This window comes from Panicum virgatum, chromosome 9K (genome assembly GCF_016808335.1).
Source record: "Panicum virgatum strain AP13 chromosome 9K, P.virgatum_v5, whole genome shotgun sequence".
Taxonomy (NCBI): domain Eukaryota; kingdom Viridiplantae; phylum Streptophyta; class Magnoliopsida; order Poales; family Poaceae; genus Panicum; species Panicum virgatum.
In genome coordinates, this window is record NC_053144.1 from 79,659 (window position 1) to 91,293 (window position 11,635).

At 39.6% G+C, this 11,635-nt stretch overlaps 1 long non-coding RNA gene across 1 annotated transcript; it reads left to right on the forward strand.

Annotated features, from left to right (window-relative positions):
* Positions 1-9,283: 9,283 nt before the first annotated feature.
* On the forward strand, positions 9,284-11,130 carry LOC120648450. The gene is made up of 3 exons (XR_005664949.1): positions 9,284-9,542; positions 9,631-10,314; positions 10,452-11,130. It is a non-coding gene; the product is annotated as an uncharacterized LOC120648450 (long non-coding RNA).
* Positions 11,131-11,635: the final 505 nt, after the last annotated feature.

Below are 11,635 nucleotides of genomic sequence, written 5' to 3' on the forward strand. Positions count from 1 at the left end.
TTTTAATGAAAATTTTTTGGTGGAGATCTGAAGCATAGACCACCACCCTCAAAACAAAATTTCAAAGAAAAGACTATAATTAAATTTTCTAAAAATACAAACAATTAGCAACTAACGTAGTATTCCCCCGGATATCATCAATATTCGACCCGCAAGCGATTTTCAGCGTCGAACTCCTTCCCGGTGGAGGCCAAGCACACCATAAGATGGATTGTATCTTAACTCCTGCATTTATTGGTATTAGATGTAGAATAAGAGGTGCCCATCAACATCCGGCTAAGCAATCCATTTAACGTGGAAGCTAGCACGCGAAAAATAGGACTAGTCTGCTAAAACGAGCGTATTTTCCACGTTCGGTGTCCGATTTTAATGAAACTTTTTTGGTGGAGAGCTGAAGCATAGACCACCACCCACAAAACAAAATTTCAAAAAAAGACTATAATTAAATTTTCTAAAAATATAAACAATTAGCAACTAACGTAGTATTCCCCCGGATATCATCAATATTCGACCCGCCAGCTATTTTCAGCGTCGAACTCCTTCCCGGTGGAGGCCAAGCACACCATAAGTTGGATTGTATCTTAACTCCTGCATTTATTGGTATTAGATGTAGAATAAGAGGTGCCCATCAACATCCGGCTAAGCAATCCATTTAACGTGGAAGCTAGCACGCGAAAAATAGGACTATTCTGCTAAAATGAGCGTATTTTCCATGTTCGGTGTCCGATTTTAATGAAAATTTTTTGGAGGAGAGCTGAAGCATAGACCACCACCCTCAAAACAAAATTTCAAAGAAAAGACTATAATTAAATTTTCTAAAAATATAAACAATTAGCAACTAACGTAGTATTCCCCCGGATATCATCAATATTCGACCCGCAAGCGATTTTCAGCGTCGAACTCCTTCCCGGTGGAGGCCAAGCACACCATAAGATGGATTGTATCTTAACTCCGGCATTTATTGGTAGTAGATGTAGAATAAGATGTGCCCATCAACATCCGGCTAAGCAATCCATTTAACGTGGAAGCTAGCACGCGAAAAATGGGACTAGTCTGCTAAAACGAGCGTATTTTCCACGTTCGGTGTCCGATTTTAATGAAAATTTTTTGGTGGAGATCTGAAGCATAGACCACCACCCTCAAAACAAAATTTCAAAGAAAAGACTATAATTAAATTTTCTAAAAATATAAACAATTAGCAACTAACGTAGTATTCCCCCGGATATCATCAATATTCGACCCGCAAGCGATTTTCAGCGTCGAACTCCTTCCCGGTGGAGGCCAAGCACAGCATAAGATGGATTGTATCTTAACTCCTGCATTTATTGGTAGTAGATGTAGAATAAGAGGTGCCCATCAACATCCGGCTAAGCAATCCATTTAACATGGAAGCTAGCACGCGAAAAATAGGACTAGTCTGCTAAAACGTGCGTATTTTCCACGTTCGGTGTCCGATTTTAATGAAAATTTTTTTTTGGAGAGCTGAAGCATAGACCACCACCCACAAAACAAATTTTCAAATAAAAGACTATAATTAAATTTTCTAAAAATATAAACAATTAGCAACTAACGTAGTATTCCCCCGGATATCATCAATATTCGAACCGCAAGCTATTTTCAGCGTCGAACTCCTTCCCGGTGGAGGCCAAGCACACCATAAGATGGATTGTATCTTAACTCCTGCATTTATTGGTAGTAGATGTAGAATAAGAGGTGCCCATCAACATCCGGCTAAGCAATCCGTTTAACGTGGAAGCTAACACGCGAAAAATGGGACTAGTCTGCTAAAACGAGCGTATTTTCCACGTTCGGTGTCCGATTTTAATGAAAATTTTTTGGGGGAGAGCTGAAGCATAGACCACCACCCTCAAAACAAAATTTCAAAGAAAAGACTATAATTAAATTTTCTAAAAATATAAACAATTAGCAACTAACGTAGTATTCCCCCGGATATCATCAATATTCGACCCGCAAGCGATTTTACGCGTCGAACTCCTTCCCGGTGGAGGCCAAGCACACCATAAGATGGATTGTATCTTAACTCTAGCATTTATTGGTAGTAGATGTAGAATAAGAGGTTCCCATCAACATCCGGCTAAGCAATCCATTTAACGTGGAAGCTAGCACGCGAAAAATGGGACTAGTCTGCTAAAACGAGCGTATTTTCCACGTTCGGTGTCCGATTTTAATGAAAATTTTTTGGTGGAGAGCTGAAGCATAGACCACCACCCTCAAAACAAAATTTCAAAGAAAATACTATAATTAAATTTTCTATAAATATAAACAATTAGCAACTAACGTAGTATTCCCCCGGATATCATCAATATTCGACCCGCAAGCTATTTTCAGCGTCGAACTCCTTCCCGGTGGAGGCCAAGCACACCATAAGATGGATTGTATCTTAACTCCTGCATTTATTGGTATTAGATGTAGAATAAGAGGTGCCCATCAACATCCGGCTAAGCAATCCATTTAACGTGGAAGCTAGCACGCGAAAAATAGGACTAGTCTGCTAAAACGAGCGTATTTTCCACGTTCGGTGTCCGATTTTAATGAAAATTTTTTGGTGGAGAGCTGAAGCATAGACCACCACCCTCAAAACAAAATTTCAAAGAAAAGACTATAATTAAATTTTCTAAAAATATAAACAATTAGCAACTAACGTAGTATTCCCCCGGATATCATCAATATTCGACCCGCAAGCTATTTTCAGCGTCGAACTCCTTCCCGGTGGAGGCCAAGCACACCATAAGATGGATTGTATCTTAACTCCTGCATTTATTGGTAGTAGATGTAGAATAAGAGGTGCCCATCAACATCCGGCTAAGCAATCCATTTAACGTGGAAGCTAGCACGCGAAAAATAGGACTATTCTGCTAAAATGAGCGTATTTTCCACGTTCGGTGTCCGATTTTAATTAAAATTTTTTGGAGGAGAGCTGAAGCATAGACCACCACCCTCAAAACAAAATTTCAAAGAAAAGACTGTAATTAAATTTTCTAAAAATATAAACAATAAGCAACTAACGTAGTATTCCCCCGGATATCATCAATATTCGACCCGCAAGCGATTTTCAGCGTCGAACTCCTTCCCGGTGGAGGCCAAGCACACCATAAGATGGATTGTATCTTAACTCCAGCATTTATTGGTAGTAGATGTAGAATAAGAGGTGCTCATCAACATCCGGCTAAGCAATCCATTTAACGTGGAAGCTAGCACGCGAAAAATGGGACTAGTCTGCTAAAACGAGCGTATTTTCCACGTTCGGTGTCCGATTTTAATGAAAAATTTTTTGGTGGAGAGCTGAAGCATAGACCACTACCCTCAAAACAAAATTTCAAAGAAAAGACTATAATTAAATTTTCTAAAAATATAAACAATTAGCAACTAACGTAGTATTCCCCCGGATATCATCAATATTCGACCCGCAAGCGATTTTCAGCATCGAACTCCTTCCCGGTGGAGGCCAAGCACAGCATAAGATGGATTGTATCTTAACTCCTGCATTTATTGGTAGTAGATGTAGAATAAGAGGTGCCCATCAACATCCGGCTAAGCAATCCATTTAACGTGGAAGCTAGCACGCGAAAAATAGGACTAGTCTGCTAAAATGAGTGTATTTTCCATGTTCGGTGTCCGATTTTAATGAAAATTTTTTGGAGGAGAGCTGAAGCATAGACCACCACCCTCAAAACAAAATTTCAAAGAAAAGACTATAATTAAATTTTCTAAAAATATAAACAATTAGCAACTAACGTAGTATTCCCCCGGATATCATCAATATTCGACCCGCAAGCGATTTTCAGTGTCGAACTCCTTCCCGGTGGAGGCCAAGTACACCATAAGATGGATTGTATCTTAACTCCTGCATTTATTGGTACTAGATGTAGAATAAGAGGTGCCCATCAACATCCGGCTAAGCAATCCATTTAACGTGGAAGCTAGCACGCGAAAAATAGGACTAGTCTGCTAAAACGAGCGTATTTTCCACGTTCGGTGTCCGATTTTAATTCCCCCGGATATCATCAATATTCGACCCGCAAGCTATTTTCAGCGTCGAACTCCTTCCTGGTGGAGGCCAAGCACACCATAAGATGGATTGCACCTTAACTCCTACATTTATTGGTAGTAGATTAAGAATAAGAGGTGGCCGTCAACACCTGGTTAAGCAATCCATTTAACGTGGAAGCTAGCACGCGAAAAATGGGACTAGTCTTCTAAAACGAGCGTATTTTCCACGTTCGGTGTCCGATTTTAATGAAATTTTTTTGGTGGAGAGGTGAAGCATTGGACACCACCCTCAAAACAAAATTTCAAAGAAAAGACTATAATTAAATTTTCTAAAAATATAAACAATTAGCAACTAACGTAGTATTCCCCCGGATATCATCAATATTCGACCCGCAAGCTATTTTCAGCGTCGAACTCCTTCCCGGTGGAGGCCAAGCACACCATAAGATGGATTGCATCTTAACTCCCGCATTTATTGTTAGTAAATGTAGAATAAGAGGTGCCCGTCAACACCTGGCTAAGCAATCCATTTAACGTGGAAGCTAGCACGCGAAAAATGGGACTAGTCTGCTAAAACGAGCGTATTTTCCACGTTCGGTGTCCGATTTTAATGAATTTTTTTTGGTGGAGAGGTGAAGCATTGGACACCACCCTCAAAACAAAATTTCAAAGAAAAGACTATAATTAAATTTTCTAAAAATATAAATAATTAGCAACTAACGTAGTATTCCCCAGGTTATCATCAATATTAGACCCGCAAACTATTTTCAGCGTCGAACTCCTTCCCGGTGGAGGCCAAGCACACCATAAGATGGATTGCACCTTAAATCCTACATTTATTGGTAGTAGATGAAGAATAAGAGGTGCCCGTCAACACCTGGCTAAGCAATCTATTTAACGTGGAAGCTAGCACGCGAAAAATGGGACTAGTCTGCTAAAACGAGCGTATTTTCCATGTTCGGTGTCTGATTTTAATGAAATTTTTTTGTGGAGAGGTGAAGCATTGGACACCAACCTCAAAACAAAATTTCAAAGAAAATACTATAATTAAATTTTCTAAAAATATAAAAATTAGCAACTAACGTAGTATTCCCCCGGATATCATCAATATTCGACCCGCAAGCTATTTTCAGCGTCGAACTCCTTCCCGGTGGAGGCCAAGCACACCATAAGATGGATTGCACCTTAACTCCTATTTTTATTGGTAGTAGATGAAGAATAAGAGGTGCCCGTCAACACCTGGCTAAGCAATCCATTTAACGTGGAAGCTAGCACGCGAAAAATGGGACTAGTCTGCTAAAACGAGCGTATTTTCCACGTTCGGTGTCCGATTTTAATGATTTTTTTTTGGTGGAGAGGTGAAGCATTGGACACCACCCTCAAAACAAAATTTCAAATAAAATACTATAATTAAATTTTCTAAAAATATAAACAATTAGAAACTAACGTAGTATTCCCCCGGATATCATCAATATTCGACCCGCAAGCTATTTTCAGCGTCGAACTCCTTCCTGGTGGAGGCCAAGCACACCATAAGATGGATTGCACTTTAATTCCTACATTTATTGGTGGTAGATTAAGAATAAGAGGTGCCCGTCAACACCTGGTTAAGCAATCCATTTAACGAAGAAGCTAGCACGCGAAAAATGGGACTAGTCTGCTAAAACGAGCGTATTTTCCACGTTCGGTGTCCGATTTTAATGAATTTTTTTTGGTGGAGAGGTGAAGCATTGGACACCACCCTCAAAACAAAATTTCAAAGAAAAGACTATAGTTAAGTTTTCTAAAAATATAAACAATTAGCAACTAACGTAGTATTCCCCCGGATATCATCAATATTCGACCCGCAAGCTATTTTCAGCGTCGAAGTCCTTCCCGGTGGAGGCCAAGCACACCATAAGATGGATTGCATCTTAACTCCCGCATTTATTGTTAGTAAATGTAGAATAAGAGGTGCCCGTCAACACCTGGCTAAGCAATCCATTTAATGTGGAAGCTAGCACGCGAAAAATGGGACTAGTCTGCTAAAACGAGCGTATTTTCCACGTTCGGTGTCCGATTTTAATGAATTTTTTTTGGTGGAGAGGTGAAGCATTGGACACCACCCTCAAAACAAAATTTCAAAGAAAAGACTATAATTAAATTTTCTAAAAATATAAACAATTAGGAACTAACGTAGTATTCCCCAGGATATCATCAATATTAGACCCGTAAACTATTTTCAGCGTCGAACTCCTTCCCGGTGGAGGCCAAGCACACCATAAGATGGATTGCACCTTAAATCCTACATTTATTGGTAGTAGATGAAGAATAAGAGGTGCCCGTCAACACCTGGCTAAGCAATCCATTTAACGTGGAAGCTAGCACGCGAAAAATGGGACTAGTCTGCTAAAACGAGCGTATTTTCCATGTTCGGTGTCTGATTTTAATGAAATTTTTTTGGTGGAGAGGTGAAGCATTGGACACCAACCTCAAAACAAAATTTCAAAGAAAATACTATAATTAAATTTTCTAAAAATATAAAAAAATTAGCAACTAACGTAGTATTCCCCCGGATATCATCAATATTCGACCCGCAAGCTATTTTCAGCGTCGAACTCCTTCCCGGTGGAGGCCAAGCACACCATAAGATGGATTGCACCTTAACTCCTATATTTATTGGTAGTAGATGAAGAATAAGAGGTGCCCGTCAACACCTGGCTAAGCAATCCATTTAACGTGGAAGCTAGCACGCGAAAAATGGGACTAGTCTGCTAAAACGAGCGTATTTTCCACGTTCGGTGTCCGATTTTAATGAATTTTTTTTGTGGAGAGGTGAAGCATTGGACACCACCCTCAAAACAAAATTTCAAATAAAATACTATAATTAAATTTTCTAAAAATATAAACAATTAGAAACTAACGTAGTATTCCCCCGGATATCATCAATATTCGACCCGCAAGCTATTTTCAGCGTCGAACTCCTTCCTGGTGGAGGCCAATCACACCATAAGATGGATTGCACCTTAACTCCTACATTTATTGGAAGTAGATTAAGAATAAGAGGTGCCCGTCAACACATGGTTAAGCAATCCATTTAACGTGGAAGCTAGCACGCGAAAAATGGGACTAGTCTGCTAAAACGAGCGTATTTTCCACGTTCGGTGTCCGATTTTAATGAAATTTTTTTGGTGGAGAGGTGAAGCATTGGACACCACCCTCAAAACAAAATTTCAAAGAAAAGACTATAATAAAGTTTTCTAAAAAATATAAACAATTAGCAACTAACGTAGTATTCCCCCGGATATCATCAATATTCGACCCGCAAGCTATTTTCAGCGTCGAAGTCCTTCCCGGTGGAGGCCAAGCACACCATAAGATGGATTGCATCTTCACTCCCGCATTTATTGTTAGTAAATGTAGAATAAGAGGTGCCCGTCAACACCTGGCTAAGCAATCCATTTAACGTGGAAGCTAGCACGCGAAAAATGGGACTAGTCTGCTAAAACGAGCGTATTTTCCACGTTCGGTGTCCGATTTTAATGAATTTTTTTTGGTGGAGAGGTGAAGCATTGGACACCACCCTCAAAACAAAATTTCAAAGAAAAGACTATAATTAAATTTTCTAAAAATATAAACAATTAGCAACTAACGTAGTATTCCCCAGGATATCATCAATATTAGACCCGTAAACTATTTTCAGCGTCGAACTCCTTCCCGGTGGAGGCCAAGCACACCATAAGATGGATTGCACCTTAAATCCTACATTTATTGGTAGTAGATGAAGAATAAGAGGTGCCCGTCAACACCTGGCTAAGCAATCCATTTAACGTGGAAGCTAGCACGCGAAAAATGGGACTAGTCTGCTAAAACGAGCGTATTTTCCATGTTCGGTGTCTAATTTTAATGAAATTTTTTTGGTGGAGAGGTGAAGCATTGGACACCAACCTCAAAACAAAATTTCAAAGAAAATACTATAATTAAATTTTCTAAAAATATAAAAAAATTAGCAACTAACGTAGTATTCCCCCGGATATCATCAATATTCGACCCGCAAGTTATTTTCAGCGTCGAACTCCTTCCCGGTGGAGGCCAAGCACACCATAAGATGGATTGCACCTTAACTCCTATATTTATTGGTAGTAGATGAAGAATAAGAGGTGCCCGTCAACACCTGGCTAAGCAATCCATTTAACGTGGAAGCTAGCACGCGAAAAATGGGACTAGTCTGCTAAAACGAGCGTATTTTCCACGTTCGGTGTCCGATTTTAATGAATTTTTTTTGGTGGAGAGGTGAAGCATTGGACACCACCCTTAAAACAAAATTTCAAATAAAATACTATAATTAAATTTTCTAAAAATATAAACAATTAGAAACTAACGTAGTATTCCCCCGGATATCATCAATATTCGACCCGCAAGCTATTTTCAGCGTCGAACTCCTTCCTGGTGGAGGCCAAGCACACCATTAGATGGATTGCACCTTAACTCCTACATTTATTGGTAGTAGATTAAGAATAAGAGGTGCCCGTCAACACCTGGTTAAGCAATCCATTTAACGTGGAAGCTAGCACGCGAAAAATGGGACTAGTCTGCTAAAACGAGCGTATTTTCCACGTTCGGTGTCCGATTTTAATGAAATTTTTTTGGTGGAGAGGTGAAGCATTGGACACCACCCTCAAAACAAAATTTCAAAGAAAAGACTATAATAAAGTTTTCTAAAAAATATAAACAATTAGCAACTAACGTAGTATTCCCCCGGATATCATCAATATTCGACCCGCAAGCTATTTTCAGCGTCGAAGTCCTTCCCGGTGGAGGCCAAGCACACCATAAGATGGATTGCATCTTCACTCCCGCATTTATTGTTAGTAAATGTAGAATAAGAGGTGCCCGTCAACACCTGGCTAAGCAATCCATTTAACGTGGAAGCTAGCACGCGAAAAATGGGACTAGTCTGCTAAAACGAGCGTATTTTCCACATTCGGTGTGCGATTTTATTGAATTTTTTTTGGTGGAGAGGTGAAGCATTGGACACCACCCTCAAAACAAAATTTCAAAGAAAAGACTATAATTAAATTTTCTAAAAATATAAACAATTAGCAACTAACGTAGTATTCCCCAGGATATCATCAATATTCGACCCGCAAACTATTTTCAGCGTCGAACTCCTTCCCGGTGGAGGCCAAGCACACCATAAGATGGATTGCACCTTAAATCCTACATTTATTGGTACCGACAATGTGTAATTAGTTGTTTATAAACATTGCTCTACTAAATTCATGTAGGAAACGTGCCCGTGAAGGTCCGAATGACGAATAGCCCCAGAAGATGAGGAAGATGCAGTGACAAAGGCAATACACCTTGGAGCTGAACGGCCAGACCAGCCAATGTTTTTCCCTTACAAAGGAACTGTGTTCAACAGCTGTGATGAGGCGAAAGAGTTCTACAACTTATACTCCTGGGAGAAAGGTTTCGGGATAAGAATAGGGCGGTGATGCAAGAACAGCAAAGAGTATAGAACTAGACAAGATTTTGTCTGCTCGTGTGAGGTGCATCCTAATATATGTTGTCTGCCACACAACATTGTTGTTCCTCAAATTGTACTTGTAACTCACTGATGGTTCTTAATATATGCAGGGAACAGAGAAGAGCACAACAGCAGCTTCAATTAGGACTGAATGCAAGGCAATGATCAGACTTCTCAGATGAAATGATCATTCATGGTACATCAGCAGGGTGGTTGACACACACAACCACCCATTTTCAGCAGGCTATGGTGAAAACAAGCAATGGAAATCACATAGTGAAATAGATCCAGTAACAAAGGATTTGGTTAAGAAGCTTAGGGAGAACAATATCAGTGTTGGGAGGATCTGCAACATCCTAGGTGTGTCGGATGCAACCTCAATCAAAACAATAAGAAAGGAGTCTGTACGGTCCTAGTGTGCAAAACTGTTCCAAGAAAACCTGAAAGATGATATTGGAAAGACAATGAGGCTTTTGGAGGATATGAAGAAAACTGACCCTGGGCTTGAAGTAAGGTTCCAAATGGATGGCAATGGCGCGATGAAAACAATGCTTTGGTGCACCGGTAAAAATAGAGTGGACTACGAGAATTTTGGTGATGCCATAACATTTGATACAACCTATAGGACAAATCTTTACAGCCTTCCATTTGGACTTTTCGTCGGTGTAAACAACCATTTCCAGTTGTGTTCGGTGGGGTGCTTCTAACGTCTGAGAAAACAGATGATTTCAAATGGGCATTCTCAAATTTTGTGGAAATAATGAATGGTAAAGCTCCCCTGACAATGCTAACAGGTATAACCTACCCTATCGTCCCCAACAGATCATTGTATCTAGTAGTTTTATCCGTGAATATACCAACCTGAAAACATCACAAACTAGCAGTACATAGCTTAAGTAGATTGACACCTACCTTGTGAATTACTGTGCAGACCAGTGTGCCGCCATGGCAAAGGCAATAAAATCAACACTACATACTACAAGGCACAGATGGTGCAGGTGGCACGTGCTAAAGGATGCAAAAAAGAAGCTTGGGAACATCTATTCAAAATGTAAGAAGTTCAAACATGAATTCAATAAACTAATAACTGATGAGATTGACATAAGAAGATTCGAGAATGAATGGCGAAAACTACTAAGGAAGTACCGCCTTGTCAAGAACAAGTACTTAATGAGATTGTTCAAGCACCGGGAGAAATGGGCGAAACCATATTTCATGGACATATTCTGCGCTGGAATGACCAGCACACAGGAGTGAAAGCGCAAATCATATGTTAAAAAGGTTCATTCAACGGGCTGCACCAATGCACCTTTTTGTGAGTAAATTCAATGAACTACAGAGTGACAGACACGACCAGGAAGGAAAGGAGCAGCATTGTACTAAACAGGTATGTGATAAGCAAAAATAGATAACGATAGTTGGTATGACTAAGTCTCATTAAACCATGATAATAACTGTGCAGACACTAATTGTTCAGTCCAATCTCTCCTATAACAGGTTCTCAGAAAAAAAAAAGCTAAAAGTAGGGGTTCCAATAGAGCATCATGCCAATATAGTGTACACAAGAGCAATGTACGAGAAATTCTGTGATGAGCTATTTGAGTCAGGATCATTTGAGAGGGTTAATGATAGTGAATTCATTTTAGTAGACACAAAAAATGAAGAGGAAACAGATCCTAAGCATTTCAGCGTGAAGCTAGAAGGAGATAATAAGATCAGTTGCGAATGTGGTTTCTACGAACATATGGGTATGTTTTGCCGCCATACTCTCAAGGTGAGTGATGAATTATTAAATCATATTTATAAAAGTGTAGCGATGATAAAATTGTATTGAAAACTATATAAAAAATAGGTCCTTGTCCATCTAGACAAAATGGAAATCCCAATTGGAAACATAATGAGATGGACAAAGGAAGGGCACATACCATGTGAAGAAACATCGATATCTACTGCCTTGGAGCAGCAATCACATAATATGCAGTGAAAGATGCTTCTGGCAAAAGCTTGTGAACTTACCGAGATGGATGACAAGGGACGACTTGCTGCTTTTGGTAAAACAATTGAGGAAGTCATTGACCATTCCACGGTAAGTGAGACACCAGGTCAACAAATTGA